Here is a 25,485-nt window from a genome sequence, read left to right as displayed (position 1 = left end):
CTCCCTGGCACTGTTATAGAACAAACAGCAGGAAATTTGTTGCTGAGCCCAACCTGGGGTTGGAAGATCGGGAGAACTTGTGTGGATATGGCCCTTTCATTTTAAAGGGATGTTCTTTTGTTGGGCACTTACTATGGCTCCCAATCCAACAACTGTCAACTGCCCCTAGATCCAGTCTATTGAGCTTCTGGTCCCATCAATTCTAACCTGTTGTGAGAACTTAAGTCACACTTTCCGTGTATACCACTAGTTCCTCCCCCTAAGGAAGGAGATTACTGTCAGTGATTTTTTCAGTGGCAAAGCTAGTTTTTAAAATTCTAACGAAGTTTTACAACAAAATCCACAAAATAAAACAAACTGGATAGAGGGTTTCCTTGGGCAGTCCATTTCTTCTAAGTTTAACTAGGACATGTCAATGTTTGCTCAAACTCTCATGTAGCCATGAGGTTCTAGGGAAGAGAGTTTGGAACCAATGGGGCTTGCTTATTTTCAAGGTCTTTTCCCAATGTGATATCATGTTCATGATGTTTATGAGCAAGTTCCTTTAGATCTCCCATTAGTTCTTAATTTAACTACAGTAGCAAGAAAGGCCACTTCTCCAAGGCATTTGTTGAAACCTCCTGGCTACACAGAACTGTACTAGATGCTATGAAGGGAAATAGCTATGGCTTCCAGTTCCCAGAGTTAGGCATAGGGTTAACCTGAGGGGTCAAAGAGCAAAAGGACATTGGGCATATTGTAATCATATATTTTGATCTATGGTTGCTTCCTAATAACCATAGAAATCTCTCAGACTGAGAGCTTTTTATGGAACCCCTATCCTCTGCTTTGAGAAAGCTTTTGTGCAGCATTGCCTCATGTTATTTATATTATGAAAATAATAGGTATTGTTTTTAATGTTCCAAATAAAGATTACAGAATATTAGTGCATCAATGACCTTGCTTTTTCCAAAATACATATGTCACCCAAAAGAATGTGATACACTATCTCTCCCCCTTCCTCGACCCACTCACCCCCAACCACTGAGAATAACTGACTCAATTAATTCTCCCACATTTACACCTGAGCCTTGCTTTCCTCAATTATAAATCCTAAGGACATAATATGGGGGGGTGAGGACAGGTGATTCATAAGGATATTAGAGGAAATAAGATTGGCCAGGAGTTGATCATTGTTGAAACTGGATGATAGGCATATAGGGATTCTTTAGCATGTTTGGAAGTCTTCTATAATAAAAAGGTTAAAATGAAGGTAATGTTACCTATTTGTGCATTGGTACTGAATATTTTACCCAGTTGCAAACCTCAAAGCACTTTGAGCAGCACCTTTATTTGCCACAACCACATTCAGAACCTTTGTTCCAAAACCAAGTCCCCACTTCTCTGCTGCATCCATTTTATTATCGCAGCATCTCACATTGTACCCTCTGAGGACAGATGAGGAATTGCAGAATCCAAATTTAGGATGGGAGGAAGCTGCTACATTAGGTACTTATTCCTTCACCCACCTTCTTCAGGAGCAGGTAGAACTGGTCCAGGCCAGTGAAAACCCACTCTAGTCTCAGTCACAAAGGGTAACACTTTGCCCCTGAAATGACTGGATTTTCCTTCCTTTGGTCAGTGCTGCCATTCAGACTCATGCTTGCCTGAAGATTCTTGGTGTAGGTTAATGTGACCATGATCGCGTAGTTTCTGAATACGTGGTCATCAATTCTGACAGCATGCATTGAGTACTGGTTATCCTTGGCTTGTCCGTCATGCTGAAATAACTCACCTGAATCTTGAGTGGTGAAGAAAAGTCTTCAATGACACTGGAATGTCATCCTCTGAATGAATCAGAGGATGGGCAGTGTAGCCTCCAGGAGGATCACAACAGAGACTGGTATGAACTAAAGAATTAGTGGGGCTCAAACATGGGGAGGGAGAGCAGGGCACCAAAAGGTCTAACATCCAAATAATCCGCCTGTGACACAACGGGTTCCAACTAATTAAACATAGAAAAACCTCTTTTAGGAAAGATAATCCTATTGGATCAACTTGCAAGATTTTTCCAGCCAGCGTCTGCCTCTTGGAGCTTCAATTAAAAGCTGTTTAGCAGATGGCAAATTCTGAGTCACAAAGTTAGACTCTTTGGCAACCATATGTGCTTTTGGTTTCCCGGGGATCCTGGCCACATGTAGCCCTGAAAGAGGTGCAAGAGCTCTTTTTTGTTTCACAGGGGAGAGGTCCTTGCCCACCTGAGCACACAAATGACAGGCACTTCAACATGACCATCAGGGTAATTGGCAGGAGAGGATTCCAGTTAATTCAGAAATTTGGGAACCCTGGAAGTCATAATAGGTCAGGGATGGAAGGGAGCTTGAACATCATCTAGTGCAACCCCTTCTTTTTACAGAATTGGGAAACTGAGGCTCCAGATAAATTATGTAATCTGTCTAAAGATGTCTAGGGAGAGAGAGAAGCAGAGTCAGCACAAGGATTAGAGAGGCACTTCTTTGTTTACTTTGGGGACATAGTTCATTACCTGTTCCTTTCCTTATACTCACTGAGCTCTTTACCAAAGACCTGACAAATTGGCCAAGAGTAGGCCAGGAAGGGTCACTTGTCCAACTCCTGCTTCAGGACTCTCCAGAGTGGAGCTTCATCACTCTTCTCTTCAAAGCTCTCTACTAATATTGAAGTCACAGCTTCGCCTGGGTGTCATGAAGGAGAAACAAAGCCAGGCAGTAGTTACATTCAGTGAAACAGGGTTTATTCAGTACTGCTGTAATAGGGGAGACACCTCAACTGTGCTCAACTCTGCTCAAATAAAGGGTTAAAGGAGTAGGCTAAAGGAAAATGCTGGAGAGAGCTAAAGGAAAAGAACTGAAGGACATTAAGGGGGATGGCTGACATGATTGGGCCAATTATGCTTCCTGCCCCTGCCGTTGGCTCCTAATTTTTTTTTTTCCACAGAGACAGGAAGACAGGAGCATGTCAAAACTCTCAAGGTCCTTGAGAAAGATATTTTTGGATTATAGAAGAAATATCACAAAGGGACACCGGAAGGACTTACAATTGCATTTTTTTTTTTTTTTTTTTTTTTTTTTTTAGTAAATGTTTCTAAGAAAAAGGAGGTCAGGGGCCTATAGCCAAATTTTATTGCGCTTTCTCAGGCAGGAATTTAAGAAGCCATAGGTTGTCATCCCAGGGATGTGGACTTGAGTGGTTAAAAACCATCCTGGTATTGGCTCAAGTCTCTTAGTGGAATGTGGGTGTGGAGTGGGTACTAAGAGACTGCATTCCTCAGAGGCCAAGGTTGGGGCCTCATTGAGAAGAGGACTCAGAGGAGCCAAGCTCAAGAATGGTCAGGGGCAGAGTCTTTGTCAGTACTCATGAGACTCCCACTGCCCTGACAGGAAGTTGATTCCAGTATTTTTCCACCACAGTTTCAGCCTATTTTTCCTACTTCTTAAATGTGGCTTAAAGTTAGTTCATGTTCTGCCTGTCATGGCTCTTCATGTATTTGCCATCAACCTTCTCCAAATTGGATTTTAAATTGCTTAAAGGCAGGGCCCATGCGTTGCATCTTTTTAAAAAGTCTTCTATTGCATCTTGTAAGTAGCTGGCTTGATAATCACCTGTTGACCAAAACCCCAGATTACATTCCCTTTTTAAGAGTGCCACCAAGCATTCTGTAGCCCATATCCTATTTCTAAAACCATTTCTGTGATTTTTCCCCCCATGAATTCTCTTCCAACATGGGAGGCCCAAAAAAACTCACCTCTGTGCATTTCATGAACATGCCCTCTTTAACAACGGTCTCCAAGAATTCAATTCATCAAAACTTTGCCTGAGCACTAGCAATAGGTCCTGGGTGCTGAGGAGGAAGTTAGCAATAAGTCAAGGTTTCTGCTCTTGAGTAACCTAGTCAGGAAGACGGACAACTAAATCAGTGATTTGATACTCAGAAGCTCTGTCACAGAGGTGCAGGCACAAAAGAAGAGCCCTAATTTAGTTTGGGTAGGAAATGTCCAGAAAAAGTTTCCCCAAAGGGACAATTTATTGGCTTAGTTTTCCTAGAAGAAGAGGTGAGAGAGGAAACCTTGTATAAATGGTTTATCAAGAGAGAAATGTTAGAAGAAACCTGTGAAGAAATGAGGGAAGCAAGACGGAGCAGGAGGAGGAGCCAGGCAAAGCTGTGGTTTCTGCTGAAGTCTAACCTCAGCCCCATCCCAAGGGGAGATCTGAAGTGTGAATTGTACCATGGAGTTGTCCCACCTTAACTCAAGAAGACCAGGCTGTTGTACTCTCTATCAGTCAGTCCTTGGCTACAAGCTGCTCCCTGGTGAGTGTGCCTAATGTCCTATGTATTTCTGGGAGAAGAGACTCCAGTGGGCAGAGGGTGGGTCTCTGGAAAACAATGTAGTTTGGAGCTTTCAGAAGCCAATAGTCACAGCAGATGGGGAATAGCTATTCCCTTCCCACTTAGCAGGGATCTGGGTGGGGCTCTAGCAACCTTACTACAATCCTGAACTCACTCTTGGAAGGGGAGGGCAGTCAAAGTTAATTATAGAGGGTACATGGGAGGGAGAGGAGTTGGGCATTCTAGGGTGAGGCTACCAAGGGAAGAGAGAACAGAATGTACTTGGAAAGGGCAATTAGCTTGATTTGGGTGGCATAGAAAGAATATTGGATTTTTTGATTTTTTTGAAGGGGATGTGTGTGTGGCAGCAGTTATCAGTGGGTTAGGACCCTTCTCCATCTTGGGTAAATGATGTCTACCCTTTCCTACTATGCAAGAAACTTGAGTCATAGTCACTAGGGACTGGGGATGTAGCTAAGTGGCAGAGTACTTGCCTAGTAGGCGCCAAGCCCTTGGTTCAGTCCCCAGCCCAGCAGAAAGACAAAAACCTAAACTACAGGAGATGACCTGCTGAGGTTACGGGACATTGGAGTTGTTCTGATTCACAAGGTTGTGTTCATTTCACCCTCAGTGGTAGGAGATACTTATCAAATCTTCTCAGGCCATTGCTTAGAAGAGGCACTTGATGCTAACACCTGCAGCCAAATATCATAAAAGCCCAGAAAGTCCTGCATCATCTGGAATTGTTGACATAGCCTGGCACTCCATCCAGAGGCCATTAGTTAGTTGGTCTGGCCCCAAATCCATCCTCTTCCAGCCAAACTGATTGCTGAGGACCTCGGGTTCTGCCTAGATATCTCAGGTTGATAAATCGGTATTTTGTTCTGTTTTTCTCCTTTCTGGAGAAGTTATTTCCTTTTGAAAAGATGGACACTGTGTTAGCCTTTGCCCCTCAGGGACCTCAGTATTCCATGTTCTCAAAAATAATATCTCAATGTTTTGAAATGATACTTGTCAACTTCTCAACTCTCCCATTTTGCTGGCTTCAATATATCTATCTTCAAACAGTGTTCCTCGGTGGGGCTTAATCTGACACACAACATCTCACCCATGGGAGATGATCCTTGTTTTGGTGTGTGATTGTAGTTACGTCTTTTATAAATGTAAAAATGAAGCTGTAGGATCCAAGAATTTGCTCTGAACTGAACTTCTAAAGGTGCCACAAGATTATAAAGGACTTCTGTTGCAATCATGTGTTAGTAAACACCCCAAAGTGACTGAATGTGACCAAACAAAAACATGCTTAAAAACAGGTATAAAGTAATAGGTGGATAAATGTAAAACAAAATACAGAACAGCACCCAAACTCCACAGATGTCCTTTCTTTCTCATTTAGCTAATAATCAAATAATTTTTTCATGTCCTCAGGAACTGTTCTAATTTTTGTTTTCACTTTGGAGGTATTCCCATGCAGTTTCAGGCCATAACATGCATTTTTATTTTTTTTGTCCACTCCATAAATATATTTTAAAGTTCTTCTTATGTAGCAGCCATAGTCAGGTGCTGAAAATATGACGGACAAGTTGTTCAGGGTCCCAGATCTCAGGGAGCTTGCAGTTTCAAAAGAAATAGACATTGAGGAAAAATTATAAATAATATGTATACAATCACAGTAGGGACAGTTTTAAGAAATTAAAAAATGGTATAGTCAACACATGTATTTTCAGATTCCACATATGTGCATTCAACCAAATAAGAAATAAAAATGTTAAAGAAAAAAATATCTGTACTGAACATATGCAGACTTTTTTCCTTGTCATTATTCCCTAAACATAACAATATAACAACTATTTACACCAAGAGGTAACTAGTTCTTATCCTCTATTGCTCTATAATAAATCATCCCAACACTTAGTCCTGAGATGGTGCCAATTAGTCTGCATGATATTGATAACCACTCATCAGGGACAGTTCATCCCTGCTGTAGTTGATATTGACTGGAGGACATAACATCTGGGCACAGGAATCGTTTGAAGGAAAACTCATTTACCCAACTGGCAGTTAATCATGGCTATCTGCCGGGGTTGCAGCTGGAGCCTCTCCATGTAGTCTCAGCTTCCTTACAATATGGTGGCTGAGTTCCCGGGTGTCTGTCTTCAGAAGAAATGGAGTAAAAGTCATATCCCTTTGTGATCTTGACTCAAAGTCACACATTGTCACTTCTGTCTATCAAATAGTTCAGTCACAAAGTCCTGAACAATTTTAAAGGGAGGGAAATAGTTTCCACTTCTTGATAAGGATATGGCAAAATTTTGAAAGAGCAGGAAGGTTCAAAAGTATGACTGGCAATTTTTAGAAAATAGGATCTCTCACAAGTAGCCATGAGAAAGCTAAGGCCTTATTATAAGGAACTAAGAAGTGATTTTCCTGGGCTGGGGTTGTGGCTCAGTGGTAGATCACTTGCCTAGCATCTGTGAAGCACTGGGTTCAATTCTCAGTGCTGCATATAAACAGATAGATGAATACAAGTTCCATCAATAAATAATAGAAATTTAAAAAACAAAGAAGTGACTTTCCAACTGGGACCTGGAGGATGGCTATGGGTTAGCCAGATGAAGAGGGAAGGAATGGTGAGATAAATAAACATTCTGGACAGTAGATCTGGGCTCAGAAGTAGCTTGGCTATCAGAAGAACTGAAAGGAGACCAGGGCTGGTGGTAACACAGTGGACAAAGGTTCATAATAAAAAAAAATTTGCAACAACTTAAAAGTGTTCATTGGGAGTCCTCAAGGTGCCATTAGATAACATCAATTCTTAACCAATCTATGCTTAGTCTCTTGGCTACCATTTTTTTTTTAAATCAGGGTTCATACTAATCTTCTTGATATCCTTCCAATATTAGTTTATGTGATTCCAAAGCAAGCACTCTTGGTCATTTATTGCTGCATAACAAACTATCTCAAACTTACTGGCTACAAGAGCTGTACCATCTATTATTATTTTTCTCCTATGGTTCTGGGTTTGACTGGGCTTAGTTGAGTAGCTCTCACTTGGGGTCTCTTGTGTGGTTATAGTCAGATGGTGGCTGGGGCTCTCTGCTGGGCTGCAGCTGGAGCCTCTCCATGTAGTCTGAGCTTCCTTACAATATGGTGGCTGAGTTCATGTCACCATGAAGCCTTCCTTACTCATGTGTTTGGTACCTGGAATAGTAAGTCTCGGAGTTGGGGCAAGAACAGCTGCAGCTCCTCATGCTTCTCTGGTTCTCTGTCTGTCACTCTCTGGTTTCTCCATGAGAACCTTCATCCATCTGGGTGTTCAGACTTGTTATGGGGCATCTGATGACTCCCAGAGCGAGTATCCTAAGAAAAACCAGGAGAAGCTACATGGCCTTTTCTAACCTAGACCTAGAAATCAGGCAATGTAACTGCTGTCACATGATGTTTATTCAAGTGGTCACAAAGCCCACTCATTTTTAAAGGGGGAGGGTCACCAACTTCTTGATGTTAGGAGTCTCAAAGAATTTGCAGACACACTTAAAAACCACCACCCCTACAGTGACCACATATCTCACTGTCCATAGAAAGACAGTTTTGAGAGACAAGGAATGTACTTCTCAGGGATGAACTAAGGCTGTCCTTAGTAAACTAAGCTATATGGTCATCCTCCTGCAATGTCCACACAATTAAGAGCATTAAGCCTCTTTAAATTCTTTTGTCTTTCTGACATCCATTTGTCACGTTTAAACTTAGCCTTTACTGTTTTTTTTTTCAATTTCTTCGTCTGTATTTTACATATCTTACCACTTTATGTGGTAGGAAAGAATATTAATTAGCATGATGATCCTAAAGCACTCAGCATAGGTATCTGTTTAATATAGACAGTGAACACCTTTGAAATGTAAGACTTGTGTTTCTGATGTACTTAGTGACATTTTTACAATACAGCAGAAGTGTAAGAGCAAGTCCTCAAGAGATAGTGAACATATCTCTTAAGAATAAACTCAGAGAACTGGATTTCAATCTGTTTCTGTACAATCTGTTGTTTCCCCATTACTCTTTGAAGTTTGTGCCTTGAACTTTATTTTCTGTTCCTCAATAATTTCTTGCTTTTAGAACGTGAAAATCATGTGGAGGTTGCTTTTCATAATGAATCTGGAACTTGAGAGCTACAAATCTTGTCCCACAAAATCTTTCATGCAGACTAGGACAGCTGCTGGCACCATGAATATATGTGCTTAGGATACCTTCTCCCTCTGATGAGAGAAAGCCAAGCAATGGAAGAATTTGCTTCAAGAAATGCTTTTAAAAAACCTCACTTTTTGGCTAAGTGTTAAAAAAAAAAACAGTGATGACTCATCAGTTGAAATCAAATTCTTCATCCTCCAAAAAATGTTTTTATAAGAAAAAAAGTGGGTGTTTTTTTTTCTTTCCCCAAAGGCAAACTGCATAATATTTGGTGCTCCTCTTTACTGAATAATATATTCCATCCCAGTGGAAAGTGACAGCTTCAGACTTGAGCCAATAATATTTTATTTTCAGAGCTGTGCATAGTACCTCCTTCTCCAATGCTCTCTTCTTGCTTAAACCCTGACGGGAGGACAGGAGTTCATCCATTATACCACTCCAACACATCCCCCCTTTCCTCCCTTCCCTTTCTTCAGCTATCAGCCTGTTTTTCTAAAGACCCTGGAGCAGAATGAATGCCTAGAGAGCGCAATTGGAAATAGCATCTATGTATAAATAAGCATGATAGGTTTATTGTCCTTTTGGAGTCCAAAAACAGTCCATCCATGTCTCCTGATCCCTGTTCTCTACTCAGGAGTCTCACTCTTTTCACATGTCTTCCTTACAAACTTTTCCTTTCTGTTGTTTCTTTCCTAAGACTATAATTCTGAAAGAAAGCAGTGTGATTCAGATCTGATCCATGAATGTCAACATCCCATTATGTTTTGTTTGTCTTTTTGAAAGATTTCACACAAAAGAACTCCTTGCTAGAAGACAAAAATTCAAAACCTACACTTGTTTCTATTCCAGACTGAAACACACGGGAAAATCTTGTCTGAGTCTAGGGCTCCATGAAGTCCAGTCTTCATGAATTGAGAGGACATTCAAAAGAGATGTGTCAAGAGAGTTAAGACTGGGAAAAGAGTTAAAGGAATGAGAAGGAATGGAAACCACAACTCTCAACATCTGTTCAGGAGAAAAGCAAGATGGGACTCAGGGTGACCAGTGTAGTAACATTTGGAGATGGTCCTTTGGGAGATATTTAGGTTTAGATAAGACCATGTAGGTGAGGCCCTCATGATGAGATTATTGATGTTATAAAAAGAAATACCAGAGCTGCTTGTTCTTCTCTAGTGCTTGTTCTTTCTCTCTGCTTTCTCTCCTTCTACCCCTTCAAGTTTTTTCCTTATACCCCACATCTCTGCCTGTTAGGACAAAGTAACAAGGCAGTTGTCTACAAACTAGGAAGAAATCTTGCAAAAATTCACACTATGGGCGCCTTGATCTTGGTCTTCAGCCTCCATAACTATGGGAAAAAAAAGATTTCTGTTGTTCAAGCCACTCAGTTCAAGCATGGTATTGTGTTATGGTAGCCTGAGCTGACTCATGGTACCAGTTTTTCTGGGGCTTAGGGGGCTCCTGGGATGTGAAACTTTCAAGTTTTCAATTCAGAAAATCCCAAGATCTTGAGGACAAGTTGGCTACTCTAATTGGAGTCTCTACTGGTATTGCTTTATCCCAGAGAGCCAGGTTGTGTTCTAGATGAGAAGGAAGAGATGAAGATGAATCCAGGCCAGTCCTGGAGGGGAAGACAAAGCCAGAAGGACTGCTAATCATTTAGACTTCTAGGGCCAGGGATGCTAAAGGGTATTTGGGACAAAAAGGTGGCAATGGTTAAGGTGGACAATATTATTAATGGCACAGAAATATGGAGACAGAACCCCACTCTACAATAAAAGGAATCACTTAACTTTTTAAGATGAATGAATTTCACCTGAGCTTTTTAAGATCCCTTCAGATCCTTCCAAATGAGAGTCCTTAGGAGTTAGAAGTGGTCTGGGCCTCTAGCCAAATTCCAGGGCTTCATTCCTGTTCTTTTCACAGGCTCTGGGACTTCCTTATCCATGCATTCCCAGAGATAAGGCATTAATTGTTTGAGCTTCCTTTTTGTCCTCACTGACCCACCATACCCCACACTACTTCAGGTCAAGAGGAGAGGCTTGCTGTGCCGCATTGCACTGAAGTACCAGGGTTGGAGCATGGTGGGGGTGGGGAGATAATATCAACATGGAGTCTCTTCTCCAGGTTCCTTTTGTCTATTAAAAAAAAAAAAATCCAGAAGTTGGAAAAAAAATGTATGAAGTTCATTGTCAAGTTTGTCCAAGGGTCATTTGATTGTCTAGGAACATTACCGTTTACTTGATTTGATGTTGTACAATCTAAGGTTATCTGTTAATTTGTCAAAAACCATTAAGATACAAAATACGTTTATCTAATAGCAGCACAAATAATTTTTTGCCCTATATAGAGAAAGGCAACTTCTGTTTGGTAGAAAAGATAACCCCTAATGGTTACAGAAAAACAACTTTTATATCTAACTTAAAGATTTTAATTGATTTTTTTTTCTTTTACTAATCATACGTACACATATTTCTTTTATGTGCTTTTTTTTTTTCTTTTTTTGTCCTGGGGATTGAATTCAGGGGCACTCAGCCAATCAGTCACATCCCCAGCCCTATTTTGTATTTTATTTAGAGACAGGTTCTCACTGAGTTCACTTTTGCTGAGCTGGCTTTGAACTTGTGATCTAAATGGCTCAGCCTCCTGAGCTGCTGGGATACAAGCGTGTGCTACCATGTCCAGCTTATATGCTTTGTTTTATCATTAATGAGTTAAAAATAAAACTTTGACAGGTACCCATTATGCATTTGTCTGGGAATTATGCTTTATTCATGTTTTTAAAACTTTTTTATTAGCTATACATGACAGTAGAAAGCATTTATGCACTTTGATATACATAGATGGAATATAATTTCTCATTTTTCTGAGCATACATGTTGCAGAATCATATTGGTCATGTAGTCACATATAAAGTAATAATATCTGTTTCATTCTACTATCTTTTCTAATCCCAAATCCTCTCCCCTCCCCTCACCTCCCCTCCCCTCCCATCACTTCCCTCTACCTAATCTAAGGTAATGCTATTCTTCTCTAGTGCCCCCCGCCTTATTGTGAATTAGCATCTGCATATTAGAGAAAACATTCGGTCTTTGGTTTTGTGAGATTGGCTTATATTGCTAAGCATGACGTTCTCCAACTCCATCCATTTACTAGCGAATACCATAATTTCACTCTTCTTTAAGGCTGAGTAATATTCCACTGAGTATATATACAACATTTTCTTTATCCATTCATCTACTGAGGGACACCTAGTTTGGTTCCATAGTTGAGCTATTGTGAATTGAGCTGCTCTAAACATTGATGTGGCTGCAGTACTAATAGTATGCTGATTTTAAATTCTTTGGCTATAAACCAAGGAGTGGAATAGCTGGATCAGATGGTGGTTCCATTCCCAGTTTTCTGAGGAATTTCCATACTGCTTTCCATAGTGGTTGCACCAATTTTCAGTCCCACCAACAATGTATGAGTGTACCTTTTCCCCCACAGCCTTGCTAACATTTATTGTTTTTTGTATTCTTTTTTAAATTTTAATTTGTTATATATGACAACAGAATGCATTATAATTCATTTTACACATGTAGAGTACAATTTTTCATATCTCTGGTTGTACAAAAAGTAGAGTCACATCCTTTGTGTCTTCATACATGTACTTAGGGTAATGATGACCATCACATTCCACCATCTTTCCTATCCCTATGCCCCCTCCCTTCCCCTCCCTCCTCTTTTCCCCTTTGCCCTATCTAGAGTTCATTTAATCCTCCTATCCCCCCCCAGCATATTATGAATCAGCATCCTTAAATCAGAGAAATCATTCAGCATTTGGGTTTTTTTTTTTGATTGGCTAATTTCACTTAGTGTTATATTCTCCAACTCCATCTATTTACCTGCAAATGCCATAATTTTATTCTCTTTTAATTCTGAATAATATTCCATTGTGTATATGTACCACATTTTCTTTATCCACTCATCTACTGAAGGGCATCTAGGCTGGTTCCACAGTTTAGCTATTGTGAATTATGCTGCTATAAACATTGACATGGCTGCATTACTGTAGTATGCTGTTTTTAAGTCCTTTGGGTAAGACCGAGGAGTGGGATAGCTGGGTCAAATGGTGGTTCCATTCCCAGTTTTCCAAGGAATCTCCATACTACTGTTCATATTGGCTGCACCAATTTGCAGTCCCACCAGCAGTGTATGAGTGTGCCTTTTCCCCCACATCCTGGCCAACATTTATTGTTTCTTGTATGCTTGATGGTTGCCATTCTGTCAGGAGTGAGATGAAATCTTAGTGTAGTTTTGATTTGCATTTCTCTAATTGCTAGAGATGTTGAATACTTTTTCATATATTTGTTGATCAATTGTATTCCTTCTTCAGTGAAGTGTCTGTTCAGTTCCTTAGCCCATTTATTGATTGGGTTATTTGTTTTATTGGTGTTAAGTTTTTTGAGTTCTTTATATATCCTAGAGATTAATGCTTTATCAGAAGTGCATGTGGTAAAGATTTTCTTCCAATCTGTAGACTCTCTCCTCATGTTGATTGTTTCCTTTGCTGAGAAGAATCTTTTTTTATTTTTTATTTTTTAGTTATAGATAGACACAATACCTTTGTTTATTTTTATGTGGTGCTGAGGATTGAACCCAGTGCCTCACATGTGCTAGGCAAGCACTCTGCCACTGAGCCATAACCCCAGCCCTAGAAGAAGCTTTTTAATTTGAATTCATCCTATTTATCAATTCTTGTGCTTTAGGAGTATTGTTAAGGAAGTGGGATCCTAGGCTGATATGGTGAAGATTTAGGCCTATTTTTTCTTCTATTAGGTGCAGGGTCTCTGTTCTAGTGTCTAATTCTTTGATCCACTTTGAGTTTTTTTGTGTGTATGTGCAGGGTGAGAGAGATTTAATTTCGTTTTGCTACATATGGATTTCCAGGTTTGCCAGCATAATTTGTTGAATGGGCTATCTTTTCTCCAGTGAACGTTTTTGGCACCTTTGTCTAGTATGACATAACCATATTTATGTGGGTTTGTCCCTGTGTCCTTTATTATTCATGTTTTTGAACATTATACTCTTGATAGTTCCCCCATCTCAGCCCTACTTTTGGTTCCCTTTGGACCTTCAAATTTGCAATTTTAAGTCATGAGTCCTCTTCTTTCTGTCCCTCAAATGCAGAGAAAGACTTTGCCCTTCCTCAGGGCTATGGTAAATGGCACCTTTGGGTTCTTTTAAAATAGAAATCATTCAATTACAGAGTTATGGATAATTGTAAAATCTGGATACCAAGATGTCCAGCAATAAAAAACCAGAAAATTGTGGTGTACCAGCATTTAATGTTATGCAGCTCTAAGTATAATCCTTATAGACTCTTGGAGCAAAATGGGAAATGCTCAAGCCAACAGATTGGGAAAGAGTGGTGTGCATGATGGGAACTGGAAAGTGAGACGGACTTGAAGGTATCTGGGAGGAGGGGCTCTTAGGAAGCTTTCTTTTATTTGCTTTGTTTTCCCCAATTACATCTAACATGGCTTTGTCCTGTCAATGAAAAACATTTTTTTTTTTAAAAAGAAAGTTTAAGACCAGAGGAAATGGAATGCTAAAATAATGTGATATTGATATTACCTAGAGCCTTACAACCAACCTGGTCATGAAACTATGGTTGAGAATAACTGTCCTTGAACTCTCCCCAGTCTTCTCCATGCTATCACCCCTCACCTGTGAAAACTTAGCTCTGAGATCACCTTCAACTCTATCATGCTACATGACTATTGCAAGGAAAGACCACATCCCCTGACATTAGATGGCCACTTGGTGAGGTAGGACTTGTAGGTGGCAAATGAGCTTCTCAAGGCCTATGAGGACACGGGGGACTCCACCTCTCAGACCCAAGACTGAAATATTAGCAGCTCTGCCCAGGGACACCTGGCAGCCTCTCAGCTCCCCTTGGGGGACTGTCCAGTTCTAGCTGCCCATCTCTGACCTCATGTCATGGTCCTTGCCAAACATTCTACCCAACTTACCTAAATCCACCCTTGGGTGGGAGTGCTGAATATACAGCCACCAGACCCCAAATTAGGTCCCCAGGCCCCACATCCCTTCACCCAACCTGCCTTCCCTGCACCCAGCATCCGTGCCTGGCTGCGGAAAGCCCTCCGGTCACAGACTCGGCGCCTAGCTGTCCTTTGGAGGACAGACCTTTTCCTCCCCACCCTCTTGGAGGAAACCACAAAAACAAAGCCGGAGCCAGCTTTGTTCCGAGGGGAATGTTTTCACCCTGCTTCTACTCTGGAAGCTCTCTGGCCCAGAGCACAGGCAATGAAACATTTATGAGTCTTCCCGGAGGTGCCCACGCAGCAGGCCATACCTGCCAGCTCCGACCTCACTTGGGGTTGCTTTTGTGTCTCTGGCAGCTGATATTTTTAAGCAGGCTCATCTTCTAAGCATGAATATTTACAAACAGATTTTACTGATGCTCCTTAAAAAACTCCTTCTTCTGAGTTCCCACTCAGTCTCTGCTCAGTGAGTCAGTTATATATTTTTTATACATTGGTGTCTTCTTAGTTGTTTTCCAAGCACAGGTCCCAAGCATACACTCCTGATGGGTAGGGACATATTTTACATTTATTTACAGCCCAGCAGCTAACACGGTTTCCTTGCACAGAATAAATGTCTTTTGGCAAACTGGAAACAATCCAAATGTTCATCAATAGAAGAATGGATAAGCAAATCATGATTTATTTGTACAACAAAATACGACTCAAGAATAAAAATGAATGAACCACTTACATATGCAACAACATAGCTGAATCTCAAAAATATTATGCTGAGAAAAGAAGACAGACAAAAAAGAATGCATACTGCAAAATTCTATTTATATGAAGCTCTAGAACCAGCAATACTAATCTATGTGTTAGAGGTCTGTGCCAGACGGGATGTTTATATACCCCCACCTAAATTCCTATGGTAAAGACCCAGCTCCCAAAGAAGCCCAAACCCCCAGTATTTGGAGATGGAAATTCTTAGAGAGTAATTAAGGTTGTAAAGGTGGGAACTCTGATCATAAATGTTAGTGTCCTTATGAGAAGAGATACCCAAGAGCTGCATTGAGGTTAGGCCATGTGAAAAAAAGAGAGAGAAGGTGGCCATCTTCAAGCCAGGAGGACAGTCCTCACAAGAAACAAGTTGACCAGAACCTTGATCTTGGACTTTTAGCCCCCAGATCTATAGTATTTTGTTCTGACAGTATGAATGAATAAACTAAGACAAGATCAGAACAGCAGCGTCTTAGTCAGTGTAGGCTGCAATAACAAAAATCCCAAAATTGGAGGGCTTAAACAATAAACATTTATTTATCACAGTCTGGAGGCTGAAAAGTTCAAGATCAAGGTGCTGGCTCATACAGTGTCTGGTGAGGACTTTCTTCCTGGCTTGTAGATGGCTGTTTTCTAACAGCCTCAGACAGAGAGTACGCACACAAGTGGGCTCTGGTCCGTAACACCTCTTAAGAGACCCTGAATCTTATCATGTAGGCTCTACTCTCATGATCTCTTCTAAACGTAGTTACTGCTCAAATGCTCCTCCTCCAAATGTCAATACATTGAGGCTTAGGGCTTCCATACTTGAATCTTGGAGAGACACAAAGAGCCCACAGCAAGTGGTTACATAAGGGAGGTGTTACTAACTGGACAGGGTACATTCTGGGATGAGGAAAATGTTCTTTATGTTGATAGGGGGATGGTTACATGGATTTTTACAAATATATAAAAAAAATTGAGTTGCACATTGGAGATGTGTGCATTTTACCATGTAAATTATTCCTCCTTATGAATAACACAGTTCTTGGACCAAAAAATTTAGAAAGATTTATCAAGTACCCACTGTGTGCATCATCCTTGTAGCACAGGTTTAGCAAGGTGGGGGGTGGGTGGCTAGAAACCCTGATGCGTAGGTGTTAGGGTACATTTTTCACCTCCAAAAGCAATATCTGGAAGTCCTCAAGTCACAGCCACAGAGCCAGATTGTACCAAATGCTAACAGCTCATTAAGAGACTTTTTGACACTTGGGAAGCCACATTAACTCCTTCATATTTCCACAGAGGCAGCTGTTGCCTGGTTCCTTTGAGAACCAGCCAGACCCCAGATCTGCTCAGCTCTTGGCCAGTACTACCACGGAAAACACAAAGGAAATGGGAAAGCCAGCGCCTGAAGTCTTTTTTTTTTTTTTTTAATTGGTTGTTCAAAACATTACAAAGCTCATGACATAATGAGATTTTAAACTGCGCAACTCTGACCTTAAAGGCTCCCTACACTAGAGCAAAAGGAGCTGAGAAACTATTTACTACTGTCCTTGAGCAGCTGAATTTTCCATGTTGTGCAGTATTAGTGGAGTTGTTAGCACCTTGGGACAAAAATGAGGAATTCTCCCCAGGTGGTTCCCGCTCCTTTCTTTCCTGGGACTTTGGTGATGCTAATGAGGTGCAGTCGGACACCACCTCAGAAGCTTTGTAAACTGGGAGCAAGAGCTACTGTTTCCTTTTCAGGGAGAAATGTGCCATTCTTTTTGGGTGCTTGCTACCAGGCTGTTTGCAAGACAAAACCATAAAAGGTTGTTTTCATAAAATCACAACATTCTAGAAAAGGTAATCCGTGGTGTATGTGCTGCTTATCTTCCCTCCTGTGTCCTCAGCAGACATTGTTAATTGATCACAGCAGTATTCATCACCAAGCCCAGTTCCAGTCAGGGCACAGTGCTGAGCCGGCTGGTGGTAGCTTTTAAGAGCCAAGTGTTAATTTTTAATTTCTTTCTTTCTTTCTTTCTTTCTTTCTTTCTTTCTTTCTTTCTTTCTTTCTTTCTTTCTTTCTTTCTTTCTTTCTTTCTTTCTTTCTTTTTTTGCTAACTTGTTAAACATCCCCTTTATTAAAAATTAAATTATATGAGTTTATACTTAAATGGATTATATCAACAGCAAAGATAATGAATAATGAAAATTCATCGCTCCCTTATTATTTTACAACAATTACTAGTATCCACGTGGTATCTGGAAAAACTGTAAAGTATTATGCTAATGTACATCTCTTCCCAACTCTGTGTTCATTGACATAGTGCTGGTAACTTGAAATAGGCCACAATGAGAGTATGAGAGTATTTATATCACAGAAATTGGAAAATGCTGTGACTCGGGGCATCCCCCACCTCTGCACAGACAGCCAGTTGTTAAACACGTACCAACATACTACTGCATGAGATCCCAGAAGAGGCAAAGCCTGCCAACCAAATTCCTGCTGACCGTGATAGGGTAGGGAGGGTTGGTCACGATGCCTTCCCACATAAGACTTGGCCTGGAAAGATGCACTTCTGAGCACTTGATCCAGTCATGCCTGAAGCCAGAACTGCTCTACTTTTTGTTAATGGGAGACATGCTTAGAGGAATCATTTTCTAATTTTCACAGACACCACATGGATGAGTGCCTAACCCTGGAGTGCACAGGTAATTGTTTTCTCTGAAGTCTACTGGAGGGTGCCTGAAGGAGCTAGTTAAAGACAACTGGCCAAAGTCAGCCCAAATCAGAAGGCAATATGAAATAGTGCAAGAAATGAAAGAGCTGAAAAGAACATGGGCACTGGGGAGGCTGTTGGACTTGAGAGGAGCATGGGAAGACTCCTCTCAATGAGACTCCAGATCTGCTGTGGGCTTTTCCCAGGTGGCATGGCCTGGCTGCTGAGGATGGCAAAAGCCTAATGCCATTGAATCCCAAATTTTTAAATTTGGGATTTAAAAATTGGCAAATATTTCAATTAAAATGACACAACTGCATTAAATTGTTTGGAAATCACAATCTAGAGCTTATCATATAATGTATTATCTGTTATGGTTAGGATGTGAGGTGTCCCCCAAAAGCTCCTGTGTTGATGAAGGATTATCCAGAGGTATAATGATTAGGTTATGGAATCGCTTCATCCTAGTTTAAATGGACTGACTAGGTGGTAACTGTAGGGAGGTGGGGCCTGACTAGACAAGGTGGGTCACTGGGGGTGTGCCCTAGAAGGGTTCATCTTCCCTGTGATTTCCTCCCCGTCTGCTTCCTGGCTACCATTATCTGAGAAGCTTTCCTCCCCTGGGCCCTTCCAGGAAAAAAAAAAAACTGGGGCTAAGGAAGTCATGGCTATTGAAGAGATTACTGAAGAGAAGCCACTGAAGAGAAGCTCAGTACTTTGCACAGAGATAATAGGAAAGATGTCTTGGAGGCATCTCAGGAATCCACAAGACAACACCCATCACAGGATCAAGAGTATAATAATGAAACTCATTTAAGAGACCTTAGGAGCATCCTGCTCACACAGGGGTGTCTAGAAATCTGTTCCCCTGGATTCATTTACTGTTCTCAACCACCCAGGCACTCAGAGGTTGCTTGAAGCCATGGTCCCCGGTGGACTGGGCTATTGCTCAGGTGAACAGCAGACCTTGGCATTGCCCACACGGTTGTGGTTCTGAAGGAATGCAGGATGCTGTAGTTAAGGGCTCATGGAGACTTCCACAGAGATTTCACAGGAAGGCCTGGGAGGTCAGGCACAGTACATCAGGGTTGGGATCCCTGTGGACAGCCCTGAGAGGGTGATGCCTGAAACTGTGAAGAGGAAGCCAAAATTTGAATGGAGACCCCCTCAGAATCAAGAAATGCCAGGACCTTGGACCTTCTGCTGAGGAAAGATACAGGAAGTGAGCAGAACTGGGCCAAGAGAGAGAGACCACGTGAGCGGAAACTGGCAAGGCCACAGGGCAGAGCTGCCCAAGCACTTTGGAGATCACATGGCAACACCATGTGCCCCAAATGCTGAATGTACAGCATCAGGACTTGTTTGCCCAGCTGGGTTTAGATCTGGGTTTGTGCCATTGTGTATCAGATGTATGTAAATTGATTTTGATTTTTACAGGGGCTCACCGCCAAGTGTTTGCCTTGAGTCTCAAATGAGACTTTGGACTGGAACTTTGGGACAATACTAGAACTGTTAAGACTAGGGGGACTCTTGAACTCAATGCATTTTGCATAATGAGATTGACATGAGTTTTGGGGGGGCCAGGGATGAAATGCTATGGTTTGGATAAAAGGTGTCCCCCCTAAATTTGTGTGTTAGCCAATGCAGAATGTCTGGAGGTGAAATGATTGGATTATGAGCCGTAACCTTATCAGTGGATTAACCTATTTGATGGATTTAATAATTCGAATGGACTCTTGTGTGGTGACTTTAGGCAGGTGGAGTGTGGCTGGAGGAAGTAAGTCACTGGGGGAGTGCCCTTGGGTATTATCTCTCTGTCTCTCTCTCTTTTTGTGTGTGTCTCTCTCTCCTTCCTTTCCAGCTGCCACAAACTTTAATAACTTTCCCCTGCCACACCTTTCCACCATGATGTTCTGCCTCCCTTCAGCCCCAGAGCAATGGAATCACCTGACCATGAATGCAAACCTGTGAAACCTTGAGCCCCAAATAAACTTTTCCTCCTCTACCTTGTTCAAGAAACAGGTAGTTTGTTCACAGCAACAAAAAGCTGACTAACACAATCTTAGAACCAATCCTGAGTATCTCAGGATGAACTCTCATCTTTGGTTAAGCCACCCTTTCCTACTCTCTGATCCTGTCTTTTGAGAAGAAGCTGAACTAGTAGGGTGACCCACCCATTCAAATTTGCCTGAGACTTTCCCAGACATGAAAGCCCTGTGATCTGGTAAGCTTGGCCGTCATTCCTGAGGGCCAGTGTCCTCTGAGATTAGTTGGCCAAGAGTCAACCACCCAAGGAAGAAGGTCAACCTTCACCATCCACAGGTTCATTTTGCCCAGTGTTCTCCAAGATGTAACTTCACTCACAATCACATACAAAGGCATCCTACTACCTACAGCTGTGAGGGGTGATTGTTAACAATCGCTTTGGGTTTTTCTCACCTGAAAACCTCACCCATGCCCTGGGCAGTGGTTCTTATTTCTGACTGCGCATTAAAATCCCCTGTGGGTCATCTTTGGTCTTGTTCAAAGCTCCTGGATCATTCTGATGCACACCCAGGGTTGATACCCATCATTCTAAGGCCTAACACTGAGCACTTAATTAGCCCCTTTCTCCAAAACGACATTCTCCAGAAAAGCATGTCTCTGCCCATGGTGTCCTGCAGCTCACCTTCCTACAAGTATAGGGTGACCCTATATACAGGCATAAGTCCTGGTTTAGGCAACTTAAAAAAAAAAAGAACATTAGTCCTACACTCCATTTTCATGATAGTCACAGCATTTGGCACGGGTCTTGCTGATCTACTTATTTTTCTCTCCAGTTTCATGCTATTTAAAGACAAAAACTCTGAAAGCTCCAAGTTTCATGAATAATGGCCAGGAGGATCTATTGACTGACGAGTGGAGTGTTCATGTTCTAGAAATATTTGGAATCTGATGACTAATCATGTTCCTTTCTTTGCATTGATTGCTAGGAAGCCCCAAGCTAATTTGCAGCAAACATAGCAATTGTGCAGACTTTATGATATGCACATTGCTTGCTCTTTTGGTTTGGTTGTGATATATTCCCCCTAAAAGCTCATGTGTGAGACAATGCAAGAAGGTTTAGGGGAGAAAAGATCGGATTATGAGAGCCTTAATCTAACCAGCAAATTAATCCCTTCATGGCAGGATGAGGTGGGTCATTGGAGGTGTGTCTTTCAGGAATATATATTTTGTATCTGGTGAGTGGAATCTCTCTCTCTGCTTTCTGATCATCACGTGAGCCACTTCCCTCTGCCACATTCTTTCGCCATCATTTTCTACTTCACCTCAAGCCAGCTGTCTATGAACTGAGACCTCTGAAATCATGAGCCCCAAATAAACTCTTCCTCCTCTACAATTGTCCTTGTCAGGTCTTTAAGTCCCAGCAGCAAAAAAAGCGGACTGAAACATGTTCTAACTTTGCTTTTGGTTTTCTCTTACTTTCTATACTTACCTTTTCCTTCCACCTGGTGTCCTTAGCTATTCTGTCCTATTGAATTGAATGTATGCACAAACTGCCACATATCCTTTCAGAAGTGAAGAAGGGAATGATATGTAAGTAAATATAATGCAAATGGTAGTTGCTAATAGAAGAGGCAGAAAACAAAAAGTACTGGGCAGATTCTATAAAGCCGGTCATGCTGATTCTCAGAACAGGAATTTTCCAATCTTTGATGCAAAGCTGCATCCCGGGGATCAATGGTTTTCTCTCTGATTCATGCAGAAAAAGCACTATTGCCTTTAAGACCTCTCACCGAAGCCATCTTCTAACAAGCTTTCAACAGGATGTTATGTTATCCTTCCCAATCAAGGACACAATTATCTTGATTGGTTTGCAAGCCCAACTCCACACTCCAGGACAATGATGTCACTGCTGGTCTGCGGTGCTATCACAATTGCTCTAATGTATCTGATTTATTTGCAGGATTATGAGAGGGCTTTTGAAATCAGTAGGCAAAGGTAATTTAAAACTTAAGTTGAGGGGCTGGGGTTGTGGCTCAGTGGTAGAGTGCTTGCCTAATATGCATAGGGCACTGGGTTCCATCCTCAGCACTACATATATATAAAAATAAAGATATTTGTCCACCTAAAACTAAAAACAAAAACAAAACAAAAACCTCAAGTTGATATTTTTAGCCAAGAGCATGAGCACTTTTAATGCAGTCTTAAACACCTACAAGTTGTGGCTCTCTGTGGCTGATGGCTTGGTTCTCCATGGGGTTATATTTGCAGATGCCAGAAAATTGGGTATTCCAAGAATGTTCCTGTTCAGAAAGCAAGGAAATTCCATAGGGTGTTCAAGATCTCTTTATTTTTCTCCTCCATGACTATTCAGAGGTTCTGTATAAATGGCTCAGGCAAAATCTCCACATTATGAGCAGCCTTTATAACTCAGTCCATAAACTGAGATATGGGGTCCACTTTCCACCATAGGATCTTAGTGCTGACAATGATCTGGGGGAACACCTAACCCAGCTCTTTCCTCTTGTGAATGGAAAAGGTTAAGGGACTTGTCCAGCATCATAGAGAATGAGTGGTAAAATCTGGACGGGAATCCAGTTCCCATCACCATTCAGACCAACCTGGAATCAGGTGCAGAAACTTTAATTTTTGCCCCCTAGGTTAACTTTTCAAAGAGTTCCTCCAATCTGGCTCTACTTCCAACCTACTCAACATATTCAAAGTACCTTCATGATGCTGTCTGTGCTCTAGACCATCTGGATATACAGACTTCTGAAATACTGGAACATAGCCTTATTGACACCTCCCAGCGGCAATGAGAGTTTTGTGTATGGGAAGCCAGGCCTGCCTCCTCTCCAAAGTCAGGGAAGATCTGCATTCTTGCCTGCCTTCCCCTTGCTGATTAGTAAGCCCCTGTCCTCAAGAGTCATCTCCAGGCTATTTCTTTCAAGGATCATCTCATCTTTTCAAGGAGCGGGCACAAGGTCTTCTAAAGACTCCTTTGGAGATTGTGCAAATGAGCACACAGCGCAAAGAACATCCAGGGAGCAATCGTCCTTTCTGTCTTCCTAAACCCAGCATTTCCTACAGTACCACAGCCCTCCCCTTCTATGTGCACATGTGTTTAAAGCTGTGAGTTTAGCATAGCAGATCTTTAGATGCCACGCTAAAGGTATTCTAGTCTTTCCAGTAGGACTAAGATGGCTTAAGTGCTGACAAATCCAGCTCTTCCCTAGCAGCTTGGATTTTATGCTGTAAATGGTCACAGCTTGGCTCTTTCCAATGCTTACCCCATCTCAAATGGCAACTGAAAGTGGAAGAGCTCAGGCCCTGCCAAGCTGCCAAGAAGTCACAAGCTGTAGGCGTGTGACCCATTGTTTGGGTGTTTGAGATTCTAGTAACGCTGGCTGGAGTTCATTTTACACATCCACAGTGCTGTCTCCGGATCTGATCCAGCCTACAGAAGGGAGGTAGAAGCTTTCTAAAATGATAATAAACAATGAGGTCACAGCACAGAACAACCAAGCCCTCCTGGACCCAGTCAAGAGAAAATAGTCTCAGTGGTCACAGAAGCCCTACAGTCACTCTGAATCAAGGAATCAAGGCTGGTAGGACCAACCAGGCTGGGATTCACAAATTGGGAGATCCCCTTAACCATTAAGTCTCAAATTTTCAATTCTGTGAATATTGCAATGAAATTGACACAGGCACAAAGCTACCATAAGTGGTATATTTATTGCTCAAGTTACATTTTTATAGGTGTTCCTTATCTGGAAATGATGGGACAAAACAGGTTAAGAGCAGTGGTTTAGGATTAAATAACTTCACACCAATCCCAGATTATTATAGGGTCTTCTACCCTAAGCTCTAATCTCTAGCACCTAATGCATTGCTTAGTACATAGACAATGGTCAATTAGCTCAATTGCCTTCTCCCCTTGACTATGATTCCAGAACCTAACACAACACTTGGAACATGATAGGTACTCAATGAAGTTGGTTGAATGGTTGCATTAATAAATTAATAACTGAATGAACATATGCATGGATGATTAATGGGTGGATATTAAACTTCTGCTTTAAACCAGTAAGTCAGAAAACTGGACTCCATTTCTCACAAGGCAATTCCTTCAGTTGCTGAACATTTACTCTAAATCTTCACCATGTTCTCCCACTGATGGAGCCAAAATCAGTCTTTCTGAGACTTGCCCTCACAGTACCAGTTTCCCCCTGTAGTCTTCTGCTCTTTCTAGAGGAACCTTCCAAAGACAAGGCAGACCTTGCCTCTGCATTTTCTCTTCATTATCATTGGAAGCCACAAGAAACGCCATACTCTCTAGCTGCAGAATCCCAAGAGAAGCTTTTAAGAAATCAGCAAGTCTTTATTTCCTCTTCAAGGAGTGCACCTGCTGTTTCCTCTTGCATCTTTAGATTGATTTCTTTGAAAATTCTAGGTCAAGTATCCTTTTCTCCTTTACCATGGATAGGCAGGCCTGTGGATACCAACATGGCGGCTGCAGAGCACCAAAGCCCTGACACCTTTTTGATTTTGTAATATGTCAATTAGCTAGGCTGCTTTTCCTAAATTCTCTGTCTTATATGTTTTCAGTTAGGGTGAGTACCTTGTTTTCCCCAGTTTGCATATTTGAAAGGATTTCCAGAACTTCACAGAGGGTACTCATGTAAGATCTTTATCTTAAGGCAAAGGATTCAGTAAAGGGAGAAAAAAGAAGCAGCAGGGTCAGGAGACATCCTGCAGCACAAGGGCCCAGGCTTCGTACACACAGAACACATTGAATCTCTGGCTTGAACTGCCAAGGTCTGTCCTAGGAATCCTGGCATCAAGCAATGCACTGCAAAGAGCTAGGTGGCTTGTCAAGTGGCGACGCAGATGCAAACCACCAGTAAAGAAGATAATAGTGGGGTTGGCTGGAAGAGTTTTGGACTTTAAACTGCATATCCCACTGCCCTTGTCTTGGTCAGGAGTCAAAAACCAGACATTCAACCTAGAGATGAATGCAGAACTTTGCCAGTATCTCTCCTGTGAGTCATACGACAGGTTCTCAGGAGAATCTAAGGGCAGAAGGACACAACAGCCATTCTGTGGCTCACATGTGCATCCTGACTCTTCCCATTGTAGGAAGCTGGTTCAGGGCCTGCAGCTGCTCAGCTTTCTCTTAGATCCTCCTTTGGAATTTCATCTACTATCTTGGGTCGAAGTGTCTGTGTTTAGTTCCATGACAAAGGGCTTTAGCTTCTCACAGGATGCCCATATCAGCTATGGCAGAGGCAACAGGAACTGACAGGGGCTTTAGTCCATCCCCACGGGGCTCCACCTTGTACTTATGAGTTCTAGTTTGCTTTTGTTCCCCCGCAACTTTGCACCCATCTTTCCTTCCCAACTGGCCTCCCACACACCGTGGACATCAAGCTCTAGCATCACATGTAAAGATAATAACCTACAGAGACTATTTAACCAACTC

General features: G+C 41.7%; 1 protein-coding gene across 2 annotated transcripts in view; it reads left to right on the top strand.

Moving 5' to 3' along the window:
* The first annotated feature begins 3,947 nt into the window (after positions 1-3,947).
* The window catches only part of Galnt15 (polypeptide N-acetylgalactosaminyltransferase 15), an 85,388-nt gene continuing 63,850 nt past the window's right edge, over positions 3,948-25,485 (top strand). For both annotated transcript variants that reach the window (XM_078038323.1, XM_078038322.1), the window contains exon 1: positions 3,948-4,327. The gene's annotated coding sequence lies outside the window, so the exon portion shown is untranslated. The remainder of the gene's footprint in view (positions 4,328-25,485) is intronic.

Source organism: Ictidomys tridecemlineatus, chromosome 2, assembly GCF_052094955.1.
Source record: "Ictidomys tridecemlineatus isolate mIctTri1 chromosome 2, mIctTri1.hap1, whole genome shotgun sequence".
Lineage (NCBI taxonomy): Eukaryota > Metazoa > Chordata > Mammalia > Rodentia > Sciuridae > Ictidomys > Ictidomys tridecemlineatus.
This window is presented reverse-complemented; position numbering and strand designations above follow the sequence as displayed.